Source organism: Mesoplodon densirostris, chromosome 8, assembly GCF_025265405.1.
Source record: "Mesoplodon densirostris isolate mMesDen1 chromosome 8, mMesDen1 primary haplotype, whole genome shotgun sequence".
Classification (NCBI taxonomy): domain Eukaryota; kingdom Metazoa; phylum Chordata; class Mammalia; order Artiodactyla; family Ziphiidae; genus Mesoplodon; species Mesoplodon densirostris.
Window position 1 is genome coordinate 80,796,101 of NC_082668.1, and position 24,044 is coordinate 80,820,144.

Here is a 24,044-nt window from a genome sequence, read left to right on the forward strand (position 1 = left end):
TAATCAAAGCCTTCACAAATTGTCATTCATTACCTTGGGATCAAGCCCTCAGCTCAGCAGACATAGAACCTTAATTTTGTCATTAACTTCAATCCATATGTTATCCATGACCCATAGTAACCAAACTCATAGGGTATATTTGTTCATTTGTCCTGAGAACTCTACTAGAACACGTACTAAAAAACTCTAGTCAGCCTGATTAGCTAATGATACTTGTAGTCAAGTTACTTGGGAAGCCAAATCTTAATCCAAATATCAAATTATTGATTTATAATAAGAAATATAACTGCCATTAGAACTAGAATGAATACTCAAATCTACATACCTACATAGGAATTAAAGTCATAATGTTCTTTTCTGAGCACTAATTAGAACAAAGGGAGTTTGACATATTTATTGGTCTTTTCAGTGAGTTTTGTTTAGCCCAAACAGATTCTCCCACGTACAAGTGCTTGCAAGAGCATTGCCAAAGTGTAACTTTCTGAGACTTCCTTATCTGTGTATTTGATTGGCCAATTCCCCTTTTGACTGACATATTTAATAAAGCATGGTAATATAATTGCTCAAATAGCAGCCAAGTCTTTTAGGCCTGGCTTCCATTTGCTTTTTAAGGTAACTTTGCATCTCTACTCTTGCCTATTAGGCATTCAGAGTTTTACACCCACAGGACAATCTTATTTCTCTAATTTCCATGTTCTTGTGGGAAGCCTCACTATCTCATAAGTACTTAGAATACATCTTACTAAAGAATTGTATTTAGGCTTATTTTTAGTGAGTAATCTGAGAATTATTTCATTATCTCAGTTTTTTAAAACAGATACTATAGAGTGAGGAAGAGGAAAGATGGCTAAAGGTTATGAGTTGTATGCCACACAAAGAAAGTTTTTAGTGGATGTTAGCTTTCAGTAAAATATTTCAGAAGTGCACTGCTTTTCGCACATTTTTTTCTGCATGCTCTAGCTTTAGCCCTCAGACCTCCCATGCAGACAGCGCATATGTTCGATGGGGCTGGGCTGTTAAAGTTAGTATCTAATAATGTGTGCTATTAGTCTGTGGTAATGGCCTTACGGAAGCTGAGGTGGGCTCAGGTTGTTATTCAGACAGTACTTCAATGCTTACTAAAAATGTATTTCTGTTTCTTTCCCCCATTTTATTTGAGATTGTGTTTCTAAAGATTTTTATTCCTATAAACCTCCACACTTCTCAAATTCTATTCTACTCAACTCTGGAAAACAAAAGCTGACCCCATTACCACAGTTTCATAGTAAATGTATACTATTAAGCTTTACATCAATAATTAGTCTTCTGTAGCAATTTCTAGTTGAGGAGCTCTAAACACTTCATAAACATAGCTTTCTCATCTTTCATTTAGTTAGAATTGGGGGTGAAAGGGAGAGAAGGAGGCAAGTTATAACTTTATAATAATTCTGTGGTCCCTATGTGGAATTATAATTGGTTATGGTGACGACTTTTCCAAAAGGAAAACAATTCTTTTGTATGAAATTATTACCATTGGGGTGAATTCACAGATATGGCTTGGGGACTTACTGCTTCTCTAGAGAACGGGGGAGATTTACAAATAATTTTTATTTTGACTAGGAAAGATTTTATGGTATGTAGTAAGATAAAACATTACAAAACAAAATAAAGTGTTATTTTAAAATTAATTATTTCTTAGTTTTGGGGTGGAAGGTGACTAAAGGAAGACTTTAAGAAGATTGTATTGCACTTGAATCAGATTTGCTATGCACCTGAACATCCTTGGCAATGTTTCAAGGGGGAGATGAGAAAAAGAGACCCCAGCATTATTCTTTGTGATTTGAAGCTAGGGAAATCTTTTGGGGATGGGTAAGGAGTGTCTGACTAGGGCAGGTTAGAGAAGGAAATGGGACTGGTGGACAGAGTGAGACAGAAATGGGAGTGTGAGTAGTTAGTGGAGGTGATGGTAGTAGTTCTGAATCTTTAAGGCAGTGGATTCTGCAACTGATTCCAACTCTTGAGGGACTAGTTTTAATAAGGAAAAGAGATTGCGTATGTGTGAATCCAGAGCTGGGTCCTAAAAATGGAAGTATTTGGCATTTGAGCTTATTAAGAAATGACTCTCCCTTGGTCGAGCATACTTAGGGGGGCACCATTCTAATATCCAGAAAGAGGACTCAGGCTCCAATTCTGTGTTTCCACTCCTTTCCTTCAGGGATAGATCTTCAACTTCAGGAAACATTTTCTGAGTTTGGACAGCATTTTGCTTCCTTGAAATCTGTGTTTCTCAGTTCAGAGACTTCTTACAGCCATTTTCTTATAACAAGATATTAAGTTGTCCTTTTCCTGTTGACTAGGACTCAAAATTGAGGACAAGGAGATATCACATAGCTAAAATAGCATGAAACAATTAGGGGCTAGACCCTTAACTTGCTTAGGGCTTATTCAGAGGTAAACAGGGTCTACCACTTCTAATCATCATCTCAGCACCAACCTTATCACTCTCCTCCCTCCCCTTCCTAGCTATGCAAGCAGAAGGCCAGAAGACTAGGGTGAAAGAAGGGACAAGTGCTAGAGCTGAGTTACTAGCCTAGAGGGAGAGGGTTTTTCTTTTCTTTTTTTTTTCACTGAGGGGAAGAAGAGGGGGTATTCAACCCACCTAAGCCAAGTGACGGGGGTTTCCTTGTAAAGATTTTTAAGTGCTGATTTGATGTCTGCTTATGCTGTAGACTTGCTGATCTGTCCAGTGGCTATTAGAACAGGAGTGTAGAAATTGGAGAGAGTGGAGGGTGGAGTGAGGGGCAGTGTGGGGCAGCCTGTACTCTGATATTAGGCCAATAATGGATGTGTGAGTTTGTGAAGAGTCAAATGGGAAGGTAGCTGGGCTTCAGCCATCTTGACAGAAGCCTACTCAAGAGAGATTGCCACCAGACAAGTATATCCTAGCAGAAGGAAGTTGTGAAATAAAGCAATCTCCAGGGGTACAAACTGAAGGGGCATTGGAAGAGGACAAGCTGGAGACAGATTTTCTACCTCATGGAACCATGTTTGCCTAATGAAAGAGCCAGCATTTGGATGCCTGCCACACAGAGCTCGTCAATACCTAACTTTGGCCAAGAAAAGGTAACAGTGGGGGTCAGATAAGAAAGAGCCACTTATCTCTAACTCTTTCCTTCTTGCCACAAAAGGCCATGAGAAAGGGCCCCAGAAATGGGGCTGGTAACAGATCAGACCATTTTCTTTCTCACTCTAAGTCTTTAAAGCCTGGATAGCACTGCAGGGGAGAGGATGAAGTAAGCTCCAAGTTGGAATTTTCATATCACATTGGGCTATTTTATACCTGAAAAATGATCCAGAAAGTTCTGTAATTGTTCTGAGATGTCAGTAAGGGGTAAGAAAGGGAGAATTATACTAGTATATCTGAAGATAGTGATTGGAGAAATATAAAACCCTTTAATATCTATATCGTATCTGGGTCAGACTCCTCTGCATTCTGGAGCTGCTTAGTCCTATGTATTCCATAAAAGCCACTGTTTCATAAAAAACAAAACCCCTCTTGATTCACACCTGTGAGTTGTCACCAGAACCTGTCCCATCTTAACCTGTAGCACTATGTGAAAGTGGTTGAGGGAGGGGGTGAAAGGAACTGTAATCTAGTAGGTCCTGTTCAACTTAACTGGGAGCCCACTTCCTTGACTAGAACAATGGAACTGATTCTAGAAGAATTTGGTGTTGCCCTAGCACCCATAGTTGTTAATAGGAGCAAGAACACTTGCTTTAGGGTCTGGCTTCAGTCCCCACCTGCCAAGGCCAATTTTTACCTAGAAGTAATACTCTTCTGTCACAGCCAGTGTGCCCAGATGGGATGGGCTCCCTAGACTCTTTCCCTAAAAGAACTGGGAACCTCTTGGTATCCAAAGAGGAAGAGCTTCTACAGCAGTGGGAGGTTGACTGCTTTCTCAGCTTTCTTGTTATTAGTGGCTTAGTCAAAGAAGCATTGCCCTCTGGGGATGTTTATTGCACTCCAAATTGTTATGTGATATTCTTTGTTTGGATCATAAGTTTTCATTTTTTCCTGTAATTTACATAGTCTTCACAGTTATTAATCTACTACATAATACATTCATTCCTCGGTATCTGCGGGGGATTGGTTCTAGGCCCTCCCCCCCATACCAAAATCTACAGATGCTCAAGTCCCTTATATAAAATAGTGTACTATTTACCTATAACCTGTGCACATCCTTCTGTATCCTTTAAATCATCTCTAGATTACTTATAATATTTAATACAATGTAATTGCTATGTGAATAGTTGTAAATACAATATAAATGCCATGTACATAGTTTCCTGCACACCAGCAAATTCAAGTTTTACTTTCTGTAACTTTCTGGATTTTTTTCCCCTAATATTGTATTTGTGAACCCTTGTTGGTTGAATCTGAGGATGTGGAACCTGCAAATTCAGGGGACTGACCGTATTCTGTGAACAGTATTTGTCACACTTTCCCCAATTTTGGACATTGAGCTATTTTTTTTTTCCTAATAGAAATGTTGCTTTGTGTGTGAACCTATTATTTTCCTTTTGTGGATTTTTTGTTTCTTTATTTTAATTTAAATTTTTTTGTGAATTGTTTCTTCAACAGAAGAATTTATTGGGTATAAATGTTTAGACAGTTTTAAGAATCTTGAAGTATATCTGGATACATATTCTTTTTATGTATGTATGTATGTATGTATGTATGTATTTTTGGCTGCGTTGGGTCTTCGCTGTGGTGCGTGGGCTTCCCATCGCGGCGGCCCCTCCCACCTGTGGAGCACGGGCTCTAGGCGCGTGGGCCTCAGCAGCTGCGGCCTGCAGGCTCAGTAGTTGTGGCGCACGGGCCCAGCCGCTCTGCGGCACATGGAATCCTCCGGGACCAGGGCCTGAACCCGCGTCCCCTGCACCGGCAGGCAGACTCTCAACCACTGCGCCACCAGGGAAGCCCCTGGATACATATTCTTGAAAAATATTTCAAAATTGTCATTTGCCACCTCCAAACTTTCCACATCCCTGTCTGATTAATCTTCCGAATACATGTTTTTTTTCATATCATTCTTGTGTTCAAAATTTTAATGGTTCCCATTGTCTCTTAGTTTGTATGAGTTAAAACTTTTGACTCCATGTTTTTCATTCCAGTCTGTCTGGTTCCAAAAGTTCTTTTAATCCTTGTCACCTACTACATTTATATGTGAAATCCTTACGCTCTCCTAACTGCTCTGCTCACCGTTGCCAAAATACACTTCTTCAACATCTTTGCTCACATCATTCCATCTACATGAATATGCCCTCTCTCCGCTTTTAGTTCTAAGGATATTCTATCCATATATTAACGTGCACTTTTAAAGAACATACTATTTTTATAAAGTTGTACTTGCACATTTCTACCCTGTACAAAGTTACTTTACTCAGTTCTGAACTTTTTTTCCCCTCTCTTCTACCCCCAAACTTTTAAAGTATTTTTGTGTTAATTTTTTACCATCATTTATTTTTCTGCCTTGTATTGTAAGTATAAAAGATTGCCTAGCATGAAATGCTCAAGAATGAACAAACAAAACAAAAACCAAACCAAACTCATAAGCCCCCCCCACCAACATACGCATCTAGATGGGACTAGTAGAAACTAGAAAAACAGTTATTTCAAAATGGAAGCAGTTTGCCCTGCAAGAACAGATATTTGGGTAACTCTGAGCATAGACATTTGAAGGGATCCTTTAAGTGCAGTGAAACCCAGCAACAACATATGTTTTTATCCTATCATGGTGCAATGGCATACCAGAAAATTATCCAATAATATTGCTATTTTGAGGTAACAAGACTTTTGCATATGATGAGTGTATGGCTGAAGTCTAGTTCTTTTAAGCTTTGTGTATGTATCTGTTGAATTATGTAGAAAATACCTGCAAGAGGTAGAGCATTATCCTGCCATCTACAATTTATGCATGTCTAGGAAATGAGGTCTACAACTTGTGAGCATTGGGGAAATTCTAATGTTAACTTAAATCTTTGTTTGCAGGGTAGGAGGAAGTGTGCCTTACCTCTTGCCTCAAATGCCCAAGTCTGAATGGAACCTCTTTGGCATTGGCTTTTCATACAGTATCAGCTCAGCTTGAAACAATGAAAGTAGTGTATCTGATCACAAGCAGTTGATCCCCAGACATGTTTATTGATGGCACTATCAAGGAAAACAGCATACTGACATATAATACAAAGAAACTTGGCAGACTTTATAGTGGCAATTCAGTTCTGGCATTTATATTGGTAAAAACAGATTACAAGGCTTAGTGCAGCTCAAACCTTATTTAAGCTTGCAAAATGTCTGATTTGATCAGTTGGCATTCCACTGAGAGCAACACCTCTATCTCTAGGAATTTCTCTTCTGCAGTTTATACTGGTGTAGTGCCTGTACTTTGCTTTGAGTGTGTTATATAATCTAATCTTTTTTCTTTTCCCCTGATTGACCCCATTCAAAAAATTCAACGGAGTCACCATGCCCCTGTCAGTGCAGTTCTAAAATTTTTAACTGAACAGTGACACTTAGTGGCTAGAAATATTCATTACAGTGCTCTTCTGTAGGAATCTCCATTAACACGTCCCATGGTAATAAAATAAATGTTACCAAAATTTAGTCTTCTTGGCAAAGTAATATATAGTATTTGAAGTGTTGTTGGTTTTGCAGCAGCTGTCATTCCATACCAATCCATTTAGTTAAAAAGCAAACAGGTGGCTCACACATATTGTTTGTACTACATAAATTTTAAAATTTTCCTTAGTCCTACAGAAATAAATGGGGGCATTTTTTGCTGTTGATTTCAATTTACCAGGAGAATAAATAATACGGTGAAGATATTATTAATTAAGAGCACTGTTGAAATTGATTTATTTCTCCTAAGCAGATATCTGTTGACCTGAAATATGAACAAGTGTCTTAAGCTAGACAAGTAATTTACACTTATACCTGTGAGACTGAAAAAAAAAAAAGCAGACAAAAAAATTACTGTCCTTAATTAACCCCTTTGTTTTGGTACCATGGCATGTAACAAGTTAAAGTATAGTGAGGTGTTTAAATGTTCACTCCAAGATCAAGAGGAGTTTATTCCTTTAAGGTCTAGGTTAAGTTTTCTCTCAATTTTTATTGTATTTATGGATTTATTTTTGACCTTTAAGGAAGATTTTGGGACAATAATTAGTGTTTTATTTTCCTGTAAAATGAAAGAATGCTTTCTTGCCTGAGGTTAATGTGTTTTTAAGTCTCTTGACATGCTGTAATTGGAAAGCAATTTAGAATATTGTCTTCTGCCAGTTTCACATACAACAGAGAGATGAGTGGAAAATATTTGATTGGTAGGTGTGACAATATATGGCAAGATAGTCATGGAAGTAAGTGTAAACCATGTTGTTTGACTTATGTATTTGATTTTAAAAAATATATAAATTTATTTATTTATTTTTGGTTGCGTTGGGTCTTTGTTGCTGCGCATGGGCTTTCTCTAGTTGCGGCGAGCGGGGGCAACTCTTCGTTGTGGTGTGCGGGCTTCTCACTGCGGTGGCTTCTCTCGTTGCGGAGCATGGGTTCTAGGCACGCGGGCTCAGTAGTTGTGGCTCACGGGCTTAGTTGCTCCATGGTATGTGGGATCTTCCTGGCCCCGGGCTCAAACCGGTGTCTCCTGCATTGGCAGGAGGATTCTTAACCACTGCGCCACCAGGGAAACCCTATGTATTGCATTTTTAAGTACTAAAATAAATACAATGAAAAGAAATTTTTTGACAGAACTGATTTAGGGAGTGAGAGGAGAGAGGTGATACAGTAGTCTTTTACAAGAGTAGTGAAAAGTCTTTTTAAAGTAAACTTACTTTACAAAGCAGATAAATTTGAATGTGATTATGAGGTTTATAGAAGCATTTACCAAAGCCTTAAAGTAAGCCATGTATCATCCAAAGCAATTATTTTATTTAGATACTTTCTCAATTGAGTAAGTTGAGTAAACAATTAACTTAATTCTCTACTCTCTGGCTCTTTGAACTCTTATTCCTCCTCATTGTACCCTCTCTCCCTACCCACCAGGAGGTGCTGCTCCTCTTAGGGCTCTCAGGGCATTATGGATGTACTCTTAACCCTTAACATGCTGTATTGTAATTGCCTGTAATAGTCTGTTTTTCATAGTTGGCAAACTCTTTGAGACTTGGGATTGTGTGTCTTATTCACTGTCTCTAGCATCTCGCACAGTGCCTGGCATGTAATAAGTACTGATTATTTAATGTTTGTAGGTGCCAGAATGTTGGAATACAGTTAGAGGGAAGAGGCAAAGTGAAATTTCTTCCTGGTTTCTAAGGGGGGTAGGGGAACCCGTTACTTGTGGGGTTCTCTTTTGTGCTTTTCCGGAAGGGATGATGAGTTTCTAGGCTGTTGATGTTTCTTTTTGCTGTTGACAGTTTAGAGGAAATGGTTTGGGGTTCTATATAAAAGTGGCCATTCTGTTTCAGAGAGTGAGCAGTAGGAGTTCAGTTTCAGGTGGTGTACAGCAGATTCTTTATATAACTCTCCAAATAGACCTACTATCAAAGAGACTGTCTTCACTCTTGGGAAGTGTAAATCAGAGTACTGTGATGGAAAGAATATTGTATCACTGAATGAGATCTTAGACCTAGTTCCACTATTAACTCTGTATTTAACCTTGACCTTATCATTTAATCTCTTTGATCCTCAATTTCTTCTTTTACAAAATGAAAGAGTTGGATTAGATGACCTCTAAGGATCCTTCTTATCTTTAATACTAAGCTTGCATTGCTCATGAGTATGTAAAACAAAGATGTTGTTTGATTTTAATTACCTAGAAGGTCAAGATAGGGCTGTCCACTAGATGAAGTATAGGCCAATAGGAATTGCCCAGTCTTTCATTCATTCTTTGATTTAATACAGATATTCAATATGTATTTTGTCGACTGAGATAATTCTATTTCTTCTGTTTTTTTAAGCAAAAATAATGTGTTTTATTAAAAAAAACTTTAAATTTTGGTGTAATTGTAGATTTACATATTGTTGTAAGAAGGAATATAGAGAACTCCTGTGTACCCTTTACCCAGTGTTAACATTTTGCAAAACTATAGTTCAAGTACAGTATCACAATCAGGACACTGACATTAATATAGTTAAGATACAGAACACTTCCATCACAACAAGGGTCCCTCATATTGCCATTTTACACCCACATCCAATTTCCTTCTGACCCCATTGCTAAACCCTGATAACCCTAATATTTTTTCCATTTCTATAGTTTTGCCTTTTCAAGAATGTTATGTAAATGGAATCATACAGCATGCAACATCTTGAGATTGACTTTTGTCTTGTATTACAGTTCTCTGGTGATTTATCCAAGTTGTTGCATATGTCAATAATTCATTCCTTTATATTGCTCAGTAGCATTTCTGGCATGGATGTACACAGTTTGCTTAACAATTCACCCATGGAAAGACATCTGGATTATTCCCAGTTTTTGGCTATTATGAGTAAAGCTGCTATAAACATTTGTATTCAGGCTTTTGTGTGACCATAACTTTGAGATAAATGCCCAGGAGTGCAATTTCTGTGTCATATGGTAGTTGCATGTTTAGTTTTTAAAAGAAACTACCAAATTGTTTTTGAATAGCTGTACCATTTACTTTCCTACCAGCGATATATGAGTGATTCAGTTTCTCTGCGTCCTCAACAGTATATGGTTTTGTCACTATTTTTATTTTAGCCAGTGTGATAGGTGTGATATCTCATTGTGGTTTTAATTTGCATTTCACTAATGACTAATGGTGTTAAACATCTTTTCATGTGCTGATTTGCCATTGGTGTATCCTCTTTGATGAAATGTCTCTTCATGCTTTTTGCCCATTTTCTAATTGACTTTTTTTAACTGTTCAGTTTTAAGGGGTTCTTTATATATTCTAGGTACTAGTCTTTTGTTGGATATGTCATTTGCAAATATTTTCTCCCAGTCTATAACTTGTCTTTTTATCCTCTTAGCAAAATCTTTCACAGAGCAAATTAAAAAATTCTGAAGAAGTCCAGCTTATCAATTTTTCCTTTTATGGATTGTGCTGTTTGTGTAAAATCATAGAACTCTGCCTAGTCCTAGATCCTGAAGATTTTCTCCTATTTTTAAAAAAAGCCTTACTGTTTTAAGTTTTATATTTAAGTCTATGATCCATTTTGAGCTACTTTTTGTATAAAGGGTGAGACTTAGGTTGAAGTTTATCTTATTGCCTATGGATGTCCAATTGCTCCATTGCACCATTTGTTGAAAAGGTTATCTTTCCTTCACTGAATTGCTTTTGTACCGTTGTTAAAAATCAGTTAGGCATAATTTGTATGGGTCTATTTCTGTGTTCTCTGTTTTTATTCCATTGATCTATGTGTCTGTGCCTCCAGCAATACCACACAGTCTTGATTACTATAGCTATATAAGTCCTGAAATCAAGTAGAGTGATTCTTCCCATTCTGTTAAACTGTATGTATCTAAAAGACCTTGCTAAGATTTTGATAGGAATCACATTAAACCTATATATCAATTTGGAGATAATTTACACCTTTAATATTATTGAGTCTACCAATCCATGATCATGGTCTATCTGTCTGTCTTATCTATCTATGTATCTATCTATCTACCTATTTTTTCTTTGGTTTCTTTTATCATCTTTGTATAATTTTCAGCATGTAAATTATGGACATATCTTGTTGGAATTATATTTAAGTATTTCATTTTGAGCAATAATAAATGGTTCTGTGTTTTAAGTATCAGTGTTTATATGTTTTTTGCTCCCATATCGAAGTACAACTGATTTTGGTATGTTAATCTTGTATCCTGTGACCTTGCTGAAATCATTTATTAGTTCTAGGAGGTTGTGTGTGTGTGTATAGATTCCTTGGCATTTTCTATGTAGATAATTATGCCATCTGCAAAAAGGAACAATTTTATTTCTTCTTTTTCAATCTTTTTGTCTTCTGTTTTTCTTTCTTGTCTTGTTGCGATGGCTAGAGCTTCTAGCTCTATGTTGAATCAAGAGTGGTCAAAGCAGACATTTTTGTTGTGTTCTCAATTTTAGGGGGAAGTCACCATTAAGTATAACGCTACTAAGGTGTAGGTTTTTTGTAGATGCCCTTTTACCAAGTTGAGAGAGTTCCCTCTATTCTTGTTTTTCAGATAGTTTTTTTTTAAAAAATCATGAATAGGTGTTGAACTTTGTCAAATGCTTCTGCATTGATTGATATGATCATGTGATTTTTTTTCTTTAGTTTTTAATATGGTGAATTATAGTGATTGGTTCAAATATTGAACTAGCCTTGAATCCCTGGAAGAAACTTCAGGTGGTCATGGTGCATAATTCTTTGTAACATATTGCTGAATTCTATTTTCTAATATTTTGATAAGGATTTTTACATCTAATTCATGGGGAATATTTATCTGTAGTTTTTCTTTTCTTTCTGTACAGAAGGTATCAGTGTAATACTAACTTCATAAAACAAATTGGGAAATACTTCCTTTTTTATTTTCTAGAAGAGATTGTATAGAATTGGTGTTAATTTTTCCTCAAATATTTGTTAGAATTATCTAGTGAAACCATCTGGGCCTGGAGATTTCTTTTTTTTAATTAAGAATTCAATTTCTTTTATAGTTATAGGGATATTCAAATTATATTCAAATATTATTAAAATATTGTTAATATTGGATGATTGAGGTAGTTTCTATTTTTTTGGGAATTGGTTCACTTCATCTAGGTTGTCAAATTTATGTATATAGAGTTATTCATAGTATTCCTTTATCTGTTTGGTATCTGCAGGGTCTGTAGTGATATTTCCTCTTTCATTCTTGGTATTGGTAATTTATTTTTTCCTTGTCAGTCTTACCTGATGTTTGTAATTACACTGATCTTTTCAAAGAACCAGCTTTTTTTTTTCATTGATTTTCTGTTTTGTTTTTCTGTTTAATCATTGATTTCTGCTCTTATCTTTATTATTCCTTCTTTCTGCTTGCTTTGGGTTTATTTTGCTCTTGCTCTGTTTTCTAATGTTTGCATTTAGTGCTATAAGTTTCTATTTTAGCACTGCTTTAGCTGTGTCCAACAAATTTTGATATGTTGTATTTTTATTTTCATTCATTTCCATGTAGTTTTAAAATTTCCCTTGAGGCTTACTCTTTGACTCATGGATTATTTAGAAATGTGTGTCTAGTTTCCCATTTTTTGGAGATTTTCTTGTTATCTTTCTGTTTTTGATTTCCAGTTTGATTCCATCTTGGTCGAAGAACACACTCCCCATGATTTCAGTTCTTTTAGATTTGTTGAGGTTTGTTTTACAGCTCAGGACATAGCCTTTCTTTGTATACGTTCCTTGGACATTTGAAAAGCATGTGCATTCTGCTCTAATTTTGTGGAATGTTCTATAAATGTTGATTCAATTCTATTGATAGTGGTATTGAGTTCTTCTTTCTTCTATACTCTTGCTGATATTCTGTCTATTTCTTTTATAAAATGTTCAGTGGGAGTGTTGAAGTCTCTAACTATAATAGTGTATTTGTCTAATTCTCCTTTCAGCTCTATTGTTTGGTGCATACACATTTAGGATTCCTACGTCTTCTTGGGGGATTGAATCTTTTATTATGTCTTTCTGTCTTTTATAATGTGTCTCTCTGTTTTTGGTCATTTTCTTTGCTCTGAAGTCTATTGCTTTACCTGAAATTAATATAGCCACTGCTGCTTAACTATGGTTAACACTTGAATATTATATCTTTTCCCATCTTTTTACTTTAAATAGGCCTATATTGTTCTATTTGGAGTGAGTTTCTTGAAGACAGATTACAGTTGGGTCATGTTTTTAAATGCACTGTGCAATTTTCTGTCTTTTAATTGGTGTATTTAGGCCATTTACATTTGATATGATTAGTGATTGGTTAGTACTTGAATCTGTCCTTTCTTTTTTGTTTTATGTCTGTTTGCTCTGTTTTTTATTTCTCTGTTTTCTTTGTCCTGCTTTCCAGTGGATTTCTTTTTTTTTCTTTTTTCTTTTTTTTTATTTTTTGCTTTATAACAAATTTAATCAGTTATACATATACATATGTTTCCATATCCCCTCCCTTTTGCATCTCCCTCCCACCCTCCCTATCCCACCCCTCCAGGCAGTCACAAAGCACCGAGCTGATCTCCCTGTGCTATGCGGCTGCTTCCCACTAGCTATCTACCTTACGTTTGGTAGTGTATATATGTCCATGCCGCTCTTTCACTTTGTCACAGCTTACCCTTCCCCTTCCCCATATCCTCAAGTCCATTCTCTAGTAGGTCTGTGCCTTTATTCCTGTCTTACCCCTATGTTCTTCATGACATTTTTTTTCTTAAATTCCATATATATGTGTTAGCATACAGTATTTATCTTTCTCTTTCTGACTTACTTCACTCTGTATGACAGACTCTAGGTCTATCCACCTCATTACAAATAGCTCAATTTCATTTCTTTTTATGGCTGAGTAATATTCCATTGTATATATGTGCCACATCTTCCTTATCCATTCATCCGATGATGGACACTTAGGTTGTTTCCATCTCCGGGCTATTGTAAATAGGGCTGCTATGAACATTTTGGTACATGTCTCTTTTTGAATTATGGTTTTCTCAGGGTATATGCCCAGTAGTGGGATTGCTGGGTCATATGGTAGTTCTATTTATAGTTTTTTAAGGAACCTCCATACTGTTCTCCATAGTGGCTGTATCAATTTACATTCCCACCAGCAGTGCAAGAGTGTTCCCTTTCTCCACACCCTCTCCAGCATTTATTGTTTCTAGATTTTTTGATGATGGCCATTCTGACTGGTGTGAGATGATATCTCATTGTAGTTTTGATTTGCATTTCTCTAATGAGTAAAGATGTTGAGCATCCTTTCATGTGTTTGTTGGCAGTCTGTATATCTTCTGTGGAGAAATGTCTATTTAGGTCTTCTGCCCATTTTTGGATTGGGTTGTTTGTTTTTTTGTTATTGAGCTGCATGAGCTGCTTATAAATTTTGGAGATTAATCCTTTGTCAGTTGCTTCATTTGCAAATATTTTCTCCCATTCTGAGGGTTGTCTTTTGGTCTTGTTTATGGTTTCCTTTGCTGTGCAAAAGCTTTTAAGTTTCATTAGGTCCCATGTGTTTATTTTTGTCTTTATTTCCATTTCTCTAGGAGGTGGGTCAAAAAGGATCTTGCTGTGATTTATGTCATAGAGTGTTTTGCCTATGTTTTCCTCTAAGAGTTTGATAGTGTCTGGCCTTACATTTAGGTCTTTAATCCATTTTGAGCTTATTTTTGTGTATGGTGTTAGGGAGTGATCTAATCTCATACTTTTACATGTCCCTATCCAGTTTTCCCAGCACCATTTATTGAAGAGACTGTCCTTTCTCCACTGTACATTCCTGCCTCCTTTATCAAAGATAAGGTGACCATATGTCCGTGGGTTTAACTCTGGGCTTTCTATCCTGTTCCATTGATCTATCTTTCTGTTTTTGTGCTAGTACCATACTGTCTTGATTACTGTAGCTTTGTAGTATAGTCTGAAGTCAGGGAGCCTGATTCCTCCAGCTCCATTTTTCATTCTTAAGATTGCTTTGGCTATTCGGGGTCTTTTGTGTTTCCATACAAATTGTGAAATTTTTTGCTCTAGTTCTGTGAAAAATGCCAGTGGTAGTTTGATAGGGATTGCATTGAATCTGTAGATTGCTTTGGGTAGTAGAGTCATTTTCACAATGTTGATTCTTCCAATCCAAGAACATGGTACATCTCTCCATCTATTTGTATCATCTTTAATTTCTTTCATCAGTGTCTTATAATTTTCTGCATACAGGTCTTTTATCTCCTTAGGTAGGTTTATTCCTAGATATTTTATTCTTTTTGTTGCAATGGTAAATGGGAGTGTTTCCTTGATTTCACTTTCAGATTTTTCATCATTAGTATATAGGAATGCCAGAGATTTCTGTGCATTAATTTTGTATCCTGCAACTTTACCAAATTCATTTATTAACTCTAGTAGTTTTCTGGTAGCATCTTTAGGATTCTCTATGTATAGTATCATGTCATCTGCAAACAGTGACAGCTTTACTTCTTCTTTTCCAATTTGGATTCCTTTTATTTCCTTTTCTTTTCTGATTGCTGTGGCTAAAACTTCCAAAACTATGTTGAATAAGAGTGGTGATAGTGGGCAACCTTGTCTTGTTCCTGATCTTAGTGGAAATGGTTTCAGTTTTTCACCATTGAGGACGATGCTGGCTGTGGGTTTGTCATATATGGCCTTTATTATGTTGAGGAAAGTTCCCTCTATGCCTACTTTCTGCAGGGTTTTTATCATAAATGGGTGTTGAATTTTGTCGAAAGCTTTCTCTGCATCTATTGAGATGATCATATGGTTTTTCTCCTTCAATTTGTTAATATGGTGTATCACGTTGATTGATTTGCGTATATTGAAGAATCCTTGCATTCCTGGAATAAACCCCACTTGATCATGGTGTATGATCCTTTTAATGTGCTGTTGGATTCTGTTTGCTAGTATTTTGTTGAGGATTTTTGCATCTATGTTCATCAGTGATATTGGCCTGTAGTTTTCTTTCTTTGTGACATCCTTGTCTGGTTTTGGTATCAAGGTGATGGTGGCCTCGTAGAATGAGTTTGGGAGTGTTCCTCCCTTTGCTATATTTTGTAAGAGTTTCAGAAGGATAGGTGTTAGCTCTTCTCTAAATGCTTGATAGAATTCACCTGTGAAGCCATCTGGTCCTGGGCTTTTGTTTGTTGGAAGATTTTTTATCACAGTTTCAATTTCAGTGCTTGTGATTGGTCTGTTCATATTTTCTATTTCTTCCTGATTCAGTCTTGGCAGGTTGTGCATTTCTAAGAATTTGTCCATTTCTTCCAGGTTGTCCATTTTATTGGCATAGAGTTGCTTATAGTAATCTCTCATGATCTTTTGTATTTCTGCTGTGTCAGTTGTTACTTCTCCTATTTCATTTCTAATTCTATTGATTTGAGTCTTCTCCCTTTTTTTCTTGATGAGTCTGGCTAATGGTTTGTCAATTTTGTTTATCTTCTCAAAGAACCAGCTTTTAGTTTTATTGATCTTTGCTATCGTTTCCTTCATTTCTTTTTCATTTATTTCTGATCTGATTTTTATGATTTCTTTCCTTCTGCTAACTTTGGGATGTTTTTGTTCTTCTTTCTCTAATTGCTTTAGGTGCAAGGTTAGGTTGTTTATTCGAGATGTTTCCTGTTTCTTAAGGTGGGATTGTATTGCTATAAACTTCCCTCTTAGAACTGCTTTTACTGCATCCCATAGGTTTTGGGTCGTCGTGTCTCCATTGTCATTTGTTTCTAGGTATTTTTTAATTTCCTCTTTGATTTCTTCAGTGATCACTTCGTTATTAAGTAGTGTATTGTTTAGCCTCCATGTGTTTGTATTTTTTTACAGCTCTTTTCCTGTAATTGATATCTAGTCTCATAGCATTGTGGTCGGAAAAGATACTTGATACAATTTCAATTTTCTTAAATTTACCAAGGCTTGATTTGTGACCCAAGATGTGATCTATCCTGGAGAATGTTCCATGAGCACTTGAGAAAAATGTGTATTCTGTTGTTTTTGGATGGAATGTCCTATAAATATCAATTAAGTCCATCTTGTTTAATGTATCATTTAAAGCTTGTGTTTCCTTATTTATTTTCATTTTGGATGATCTGTCCATTGGTGAAAGTGGGGTGTTAAAGTCCCCTACTATGAGTGTGTTACTGTCGATTTCTCCTTTTATGGCTGTTAGTATTTGCCTTATGTATTGAGGTGCTCCTATGTTTGGTGCATACATATTTACAATTGTTATATCTTCTTCTTGGATCGATCCCTTGATCATTATGTAGTGTCCTTCTTTGTCTCTTCTAGTAGTCTTTATTTTAAAGTCTATTTTGTCTAATATGAGAATTGCTACTCCAGCTTTCTTTTGGTTTCCATTTGCATGGAATATCTTTTTCCATCCCCTTACTTTCAGTCTGTATGTGTCTCTAGGTCTGAAGTGGGTCTCTTGTAGACAGCATATATATGGGTCTTGTTTTTGTATCCATTCAGCCAATCTGTATCTTTTGGTGGGAGCACTTAGTCCATTTACATTTAAGGTAATTATCGATATGTATGTTCCTATTCCCATTTTCTTAATTGTTTTGGGTTCGTTATTGTAGGTCTTTTACTTCTGTTGTGTTTCTTGCCTAGAGAAGTTCCTTTAGCATTTGTTGTAAAGCTGGTTTGGTGGTGCTGAACTCTCTCAGCTTTTGCTTGTCTGTAAAGGTTTTAATTTCTCCATCAAATATGAATGAGATCCTTGCTGGGTAGAGTAATCTTGGTTGCAGGTTTTTCTCCTTCATCACTTTAATTATGTCCTGCCACTCCCTTCTGGCTTGTAGAGTTTCTGCTGAGAGATCAGCTGTTATCCTGATGGGGATTCCCTTGTGTGTTATTTGTTGTTTTTGCCTTGCTGCTTTTAATATGATTTCTTTGTGTTTAATTTTTGACAGTTTGATTAATATGTGTCTTGGCGTATTTCTCCTTGGATTTATTCTGTATGGGACTCTCTGTGCCTCCTGGACTTGATTAACTATTTCCTTTCCCATATTAGGGAAGTTTTCAACTATAATCTCTTCAAATATTTTCTCAGTCCCTTTCTTTTTCTCTTCTTCTTCTGGAACCCCTATAATTCGAATGTTGGTGCGTTTAATGTTGTCCCAGAGGTCTCTGAGACTGTCCTCTGTTCTTTTCATTCTTTTTTCTTTATTTTGCTCTGCAGCAGTTATTTCCACTATTTTATCTTCCAGGTCACTTATCCGTTCTTCTGCCTCAGTTATTCTGCTATTGATCCCATCTAGAGTATTTTTTATTTCATGTATTGTGTTTTTCATCGATGCTTGATTCATCTTTAGTTCTTCTAGGTCCTTGTTAACTGTTTCTTGCATTTTGTCTATTCTATTTCCAAGATTTTGGATCTGGGAAATAGAATCTTGGATCATCTTTACCATCATTATTCTGAATTCTTTTTCAGGTAGACTGCCTATTACCTCTTCATTTGTTAGATCTGGTGGGTTTTTATCTTGCTCCTTCTCCTGCTGTGTGTTTTTCTGTCTTCTCATTTTGCTTATGTTACTGTGTTTGGGGTCTCCTTTTTGCAGGCTGCAGGTTCGTAGTTCCCGTTGTTTTTGGTGTCTGTCCCCAGTGGCTAAGGTTGGTTTAGTGGGTTGTGTAGGCTTCTTGGTGGAGGAGACTACTGCCTGTGTTCTGGTGGATGAGGCTGGATCTTGTCTTTCTGGTGGGCAGGTCCACGTCTGGTGGTGTGTTTTGGGGTGTTTGCGGACTTTTTATGATTTGAGGCAGCCTCTCTGCTAATGGGTGGCGTTGTGTTCCTGTCTTGCTAGTTGTTTGGCAAAGGGTGTCCAGCACTGTAGCTTGCTGGTCGTTGAGTGAAGCTGGGTGCTGGTGTTGAGATGGAGATCTCTGGAAGATTTTCGCCGTTTGATATTATGTGGAGCTGGGAGGTCTCTTGTGGACCAGTGTCCTGAAGTTGGCTCTCCCACCTCAGAGGCACAGCACTGACTCTGGGCTCCTCAATTTGGGATGATGTGTTGTCTATTCCTGTATTCCACAGATGCAGGGTACATCAAGTTGATTGTGGAGCTTTAATCCGCTGCTTCTGAGGCTGCTGGGAGAGATTTCCCTTTCTCTTCTTTGCTCTCACAGCTCCTGGGTCTCAGCTTTGGATTTGGCCCCGCCTCTGCGTGTAGGTCGCCGGAGGGCGTCTGTTCTTCGCTCAGACAGGACAGGGTTAAAGGAGCAGCCTCTTCGGGGACTCTGGCTCACTCAGGCCGGGCGGGAGGGAGGGGCACGGAGTGCGGGGCGAGCCTGCAGTGGCAGAGGTCGCCGTGACGTTGCACCAGCCCGAGGCGCGCCGTGCGTTCTCCCAGGGAAGCCGCCCCTGGATCCCGGGACCCCGGCAGTGGCGGGCTGCACAGGCTCCCGGAAGGGCGGTGTGGGCAGTGACCTGCGCTCGCACACAGGCTTCTTGGCGGCGGCAGCAGCAGCCCCAGCGTCCCACGCCCGTCACTGGGCTCCGCGCTTTCAGTCGCGACTCGCGCCCGTCTGTGGAGCCCCTTTGAGCAGCGCTCTTAATCCCCTCTCCTCGCGCACCAGGAAACCAAGAGGGAAGAAAAAGTCTCTTGCCTCTTCGGCAGCTCCAGAGTTTTCCCGGACTCCCTGCCGGCTAGCTGTGGCACATTAGCCCCCTTCAGGCTGAGTTCTCGCCGCCAGCCCCAGTCCTCTCCCTGCGCTCTGACCGAAGCCCGAGCCTCAGCTTCCAGCGCTGCGCGCCCCGGCGGGCGAGCAGACAAGCCTCTCGGGCTGGTGAGTGCCGCTCGGCACCGATCCTCTGTGTGGGGATCTCTCCGCTTTGCCCTACCCAGGTATGTGGGGAGTTTCTTGCCTTTTGGGAGGTCTGGCGTCTTCTGCCAGCGTTCAGTAGGTGTTCTGTAGGAGTTGTTCCACGTGTAGCTGTATTTCTGGTGTATCCGTGGGGAGGAAGGTGATCTCCGTGTCTTACTCTTCCGCCATCTTACCCGGAAGTCTTATATATCTCCAGTGGATTTCTTGAACGTTTTCCAGAATTCTGTTTTAGTTTATTTATAGTGTTTTAAGTATATCCCTCTTTATAGCTTTTTTTTTGAGTGGTTGCTCTAAGTATTGCAATATATATATATCCCATCACAATTTATTAGTGTCATCATTCTACATATGCATGAAGTACAGAAGCCTTACCTCCCTTTATGTCCCTTCACAATCCTCTCTTTATAATGTAATTGTCATAAATACTTTCTCTACATACATTTAGAACCACATCAGACAGCATTGTAATTTTTGCTTCAACTGTTTAACATAATTTAGAAAACTCAGAATGAGAAGGAAAGCCTATTGTATGTACCAGTTTTTTTTGTTTATTGTGTTTTTCATTTCTGATGTTCCAAGGTTCTTTCTCTTATCATTTGTTTTCTCTTTATGGAACTTCCTTTAGCTACTCTTTTGGGGTAGGTTTACTAGTGAAAAATTCTCTTAGTTTCCCTTCATCTGAGAATGTCTTCATTTCCTCTTAATTCCTGAAGGGTAATTCCACTGGATATAGGGTCCCTTGTTGACAGTGCTTTTCCTTCAGCACTTGAAAAGTATTATGCCACTTCCTTCTGGTCTCCAAGGATTCTGATGAGAAATTCACTGTCATTCAAATAGTTTCCTCACTGTAGGTAAGGTTTCATGGCTGCTTCCGAGACTTTTCTTTGTCTTTGGTTTGCAGAATTTTAGTTATCATATGTGTTGGTAGATTTCTTTGGGTTTGTTTTGTTTGGGAATCACTCAGCTTTGTGAATCTGTAGGTTTATATCTCTTGCTAAACTTGGGAAGTTTTCAGCCATTATTTATTCAAGTACTTTTTCATCCCTGTCCTCTTTATCCTCTCCTTCCAGGATTCCAATGACACAAATGTTAGATCATTTATCGTATTCCCACAGGTCCCTGAAGCACTGGTTTTTTCTTAGTCTATTTTCTCTATGTTGTTCAAATTGAGTAATTTCTAATGTTTTCTCTTCCAGTTCACTGTTTCTTTCCTCTGTCTCCTCCATTCTGCTGTTGAACCCATCCACTGAACTTTTTTTTCTTTTTTTTTTTAACATCTTTATTGGAGTATAATTGCTTTACAATGGTGTGTTAGTTTCTGCTTTACAACAAAGTGAATCAGTTATACATATACATATATCCCCATATCACTTCCGTCTTGCATTGCCCTCCCTCCCACACTCCCTATCCCACTCCTCTAGGTGGCCACAAAGAATCGAGCTGATCTCCCTGTGCTATGCGGCTGCTTCCCACTAGCTATCTATTTTTCAATCGGTAGTGTATATTTGTCCACACCACTCTCGCACTTTGTTCCAGCTTACCCTTCTCCCTCCCAGTGTCCTCGAGTCCATTCTCTAGTAGGTCTGCGTCTTCATTACCCTCTTGCCCCAAGGTTCTTCATGACTTTTTTTTTTTTAGGTTCCATATATATGTGTTAGCATACAGTATTTGTTTTTCTCTTTCTGACTTACTTCACTCTGTATGACAGACTCTAGGTCCATCCACCTCATTACAAATAACTCAATTTCATTTCTTCTTATGGCTGAGTAATATTCCATTGCATATATGTGCCACATCTTTTTATCCATTCATCTGTGATGGAGACTTAGGTTGCTTCTCTGTCCTGGCTGCTGTAAATAGACCTACAATAAATATTGTGGTACATGAATCTTTTTGAATCATGGTTTTCTCAGGGTATATGCCCAGTAGTGTGATTCCTGGGTCGTATGGTAGTTCTATTTTTAGGTTTTTAAGGAACCCCCATACTACTCTACATAGTGGCTGTATCAATTTATATTCCCACCAACAGTGCAAGAGGGTTCCCTTTTCTTCACACCCTCTCCAGCATTTATTGTTTGTAGATTTTTTGATGAAGGCCATTCTGACTGGTGTGAGATGCTATCTCATTGTAGTTTTGATTTGCATTTCTCTAATGATTAGTGATACTGAGTATTCTTTAATGTGTTTGTTGGCAATCTGTATATCTTCTTTGGAGAAATGTCTATTTAGGTCTTCTGCCCATTTTTGGATTTTTTTTTTTTTTTTTTGATATTGAGCTGCATGAGCTGCTTGTATATTTTGGAGATTAATCCTTTGTCAGTTGTTTCGTTTGCAAAAATTTTCTCCCATTCTGAGGGTTGTCTTTTTGTCTTGTTTATGGTTTCCTTTGCTGTGCAAAAGCTTTTAAGTTTCTTTGCGTCCCATTTGTTTATTTTTGTTTTTATTTCCATTTCTCTAGGAGGTGGGTCAAAAAGGATCTTGCTGTGATTTATGTCATGGAGTGTTCTGCCTATGTTTTCCTCTAAGAGTTTTATAGTGTCTGGCCTTGCATTTAGGTCTTTAATCCATTTTGAGTTTATGTTTGTGTATGGTGTTAGGGAGTGTTCTAATTTCATTTTTTTACATGTAGCTGTCCAATTTCTCAGCACCATTTATTAAGAGGCTGTCTTTTCTCCATTGTATATTCTTTCCTCCTTTTTCAAAGATAAAGTAACCATATGTGCATGGCCTTATCTCTGGGCTTTCTATCCTGTTCCATTGATCTATATTTCTGTTTTGTGCCAGTACGATACTGTCTTGATTACTGTAGCTTGGTAGTATAGTCTGAAGTCAGGGAGCCTGATTCCTCCAGCTCTGTTTTTCTCTCTTTTTTTTTTTTTACATCTTTATTGGAGTATAATTGCTTTACAATGGTGTGCTATTTTCTGCTTTATAACAAAGTGAATCAGTTATACATATACATATGTTCCCATATCTCTTCCCTCTTGCGTCTCCCTCCCTCCCACCCTCCCTATCCCACCCCTCCAGGTGGTCACAAAGCACCGATCCAGCTCTGTTTTTCTTTCTCAAGATTGCTTTGGCTATTGGGGTCTTTTGTGTTTCCATACAAATTATGAAATTTTTTGTTCTAGTTCTGTGAAAAATGCCATTGGTAGTTTGAGATGGATTGCATCAAATCTGTAGGTTGCTTTGGGTAGTATAGTCATTTTCACAATGTTGATTCTTCCAGTCCAAGAACATGGTATATCTCTCCATCTGTTTGTGTCATCTTTAATTTCTTTCATCAGTGTCTTATAATTTTCTGCATACAGGTCTTTTGTCTCCTTAGGTAGGTTTATTCCTAGATATTTTATTCTTTTTGTTGTAGTGGTAAATCGGAATGTTTTCTTAATTTCACTTTCAGTTTTTTCACCATTAGTGTAGAGAGATGCAAGAGACTTCTGTGCGTTAATCTTGTATCGTGCTACTTTACCAAATTCATTGATTAGCTCTAGTAGTTTTCTGGGAGCATCTTTAGGATTCTCTATGTATGGTATCATGTCATTTGCAAACAGTTACAGCTTTACTTCTTTGTTTCCAATTTGGATTACTTTTATTTCATTTTCTTCTCTGATTGCTGTGGCTAAAATTTCCAAAACTATATTGAATAATAGTGGTGAGAGTGGGCAACCTTGTCTTGTTCCTGATCTTAGTGGAAATGGTTTCAGTTTTTCACCATTGAGGATGATGTTGGCTGTGGGTTTGTCATATATGGCCTTTATTATGTTAGGGTGAGTTCCCTCTATGCCTACTTTCTGGAGGTTTTTTTTTTTTATCATAAATTGGTGTTGAATTTGTCAAAAGCTTTCTCTGCATCTATTGAGATGACCATGTGGTTCTTCTCCTTCCAGTTGTTAATATGGTGTATCACAATGATTTGTGTATATTGAAGAATCCTTGCATTCCTGGGATAAACCCCACTGGATCATGGTGTATGATCGTTTGAATGTGCTGTTGGATTCTGTTTGCTAGTATTTTGTTGAGGATTTTTGCATCTATGTTTATCACTGATATTGGCCTATAGTTTTCTTTCTTTGTGACATCTTTGTCTGGTTTGGGGATCAGGGTGATGATGGCCTTGTAGAATGAGTTTGGGAGTGTTCCTCCCTCTGCTGTATTTTGGAAGAGTTTGAGAAGGATCGGTGTTAGCTCTTCTCTAAATGTTTGATAGAATTTACCTGTGAAACCATCTGGTCCTGGGCTTTTGTTTGTTGGAAGATTTTTAATCACAGTTTCAATTTCATTACTTGTGATTGGTCTGTTCATATTTTCTATTTCTTCCTGGTTCAGTCTCGGCAGGTTGTGCATTTCTAAGAATTTGTCTGTTTCTTCCAGGTTGTCCATTTTATTGGCATATAGTTTCTTGCAGTAATCTCTGATGATCTTTTGTATTTCTGCAGTGTCAGTTTTTACTTCTCCTTTTTCATTTCTAATTCTATTAATTTGAGTCTTCTCCCTTTTTTTCTTGATGAGTCTGGCTAATGGTTTATCAAGTTTGTTTATCTTCTCAAAGAACCAGCTT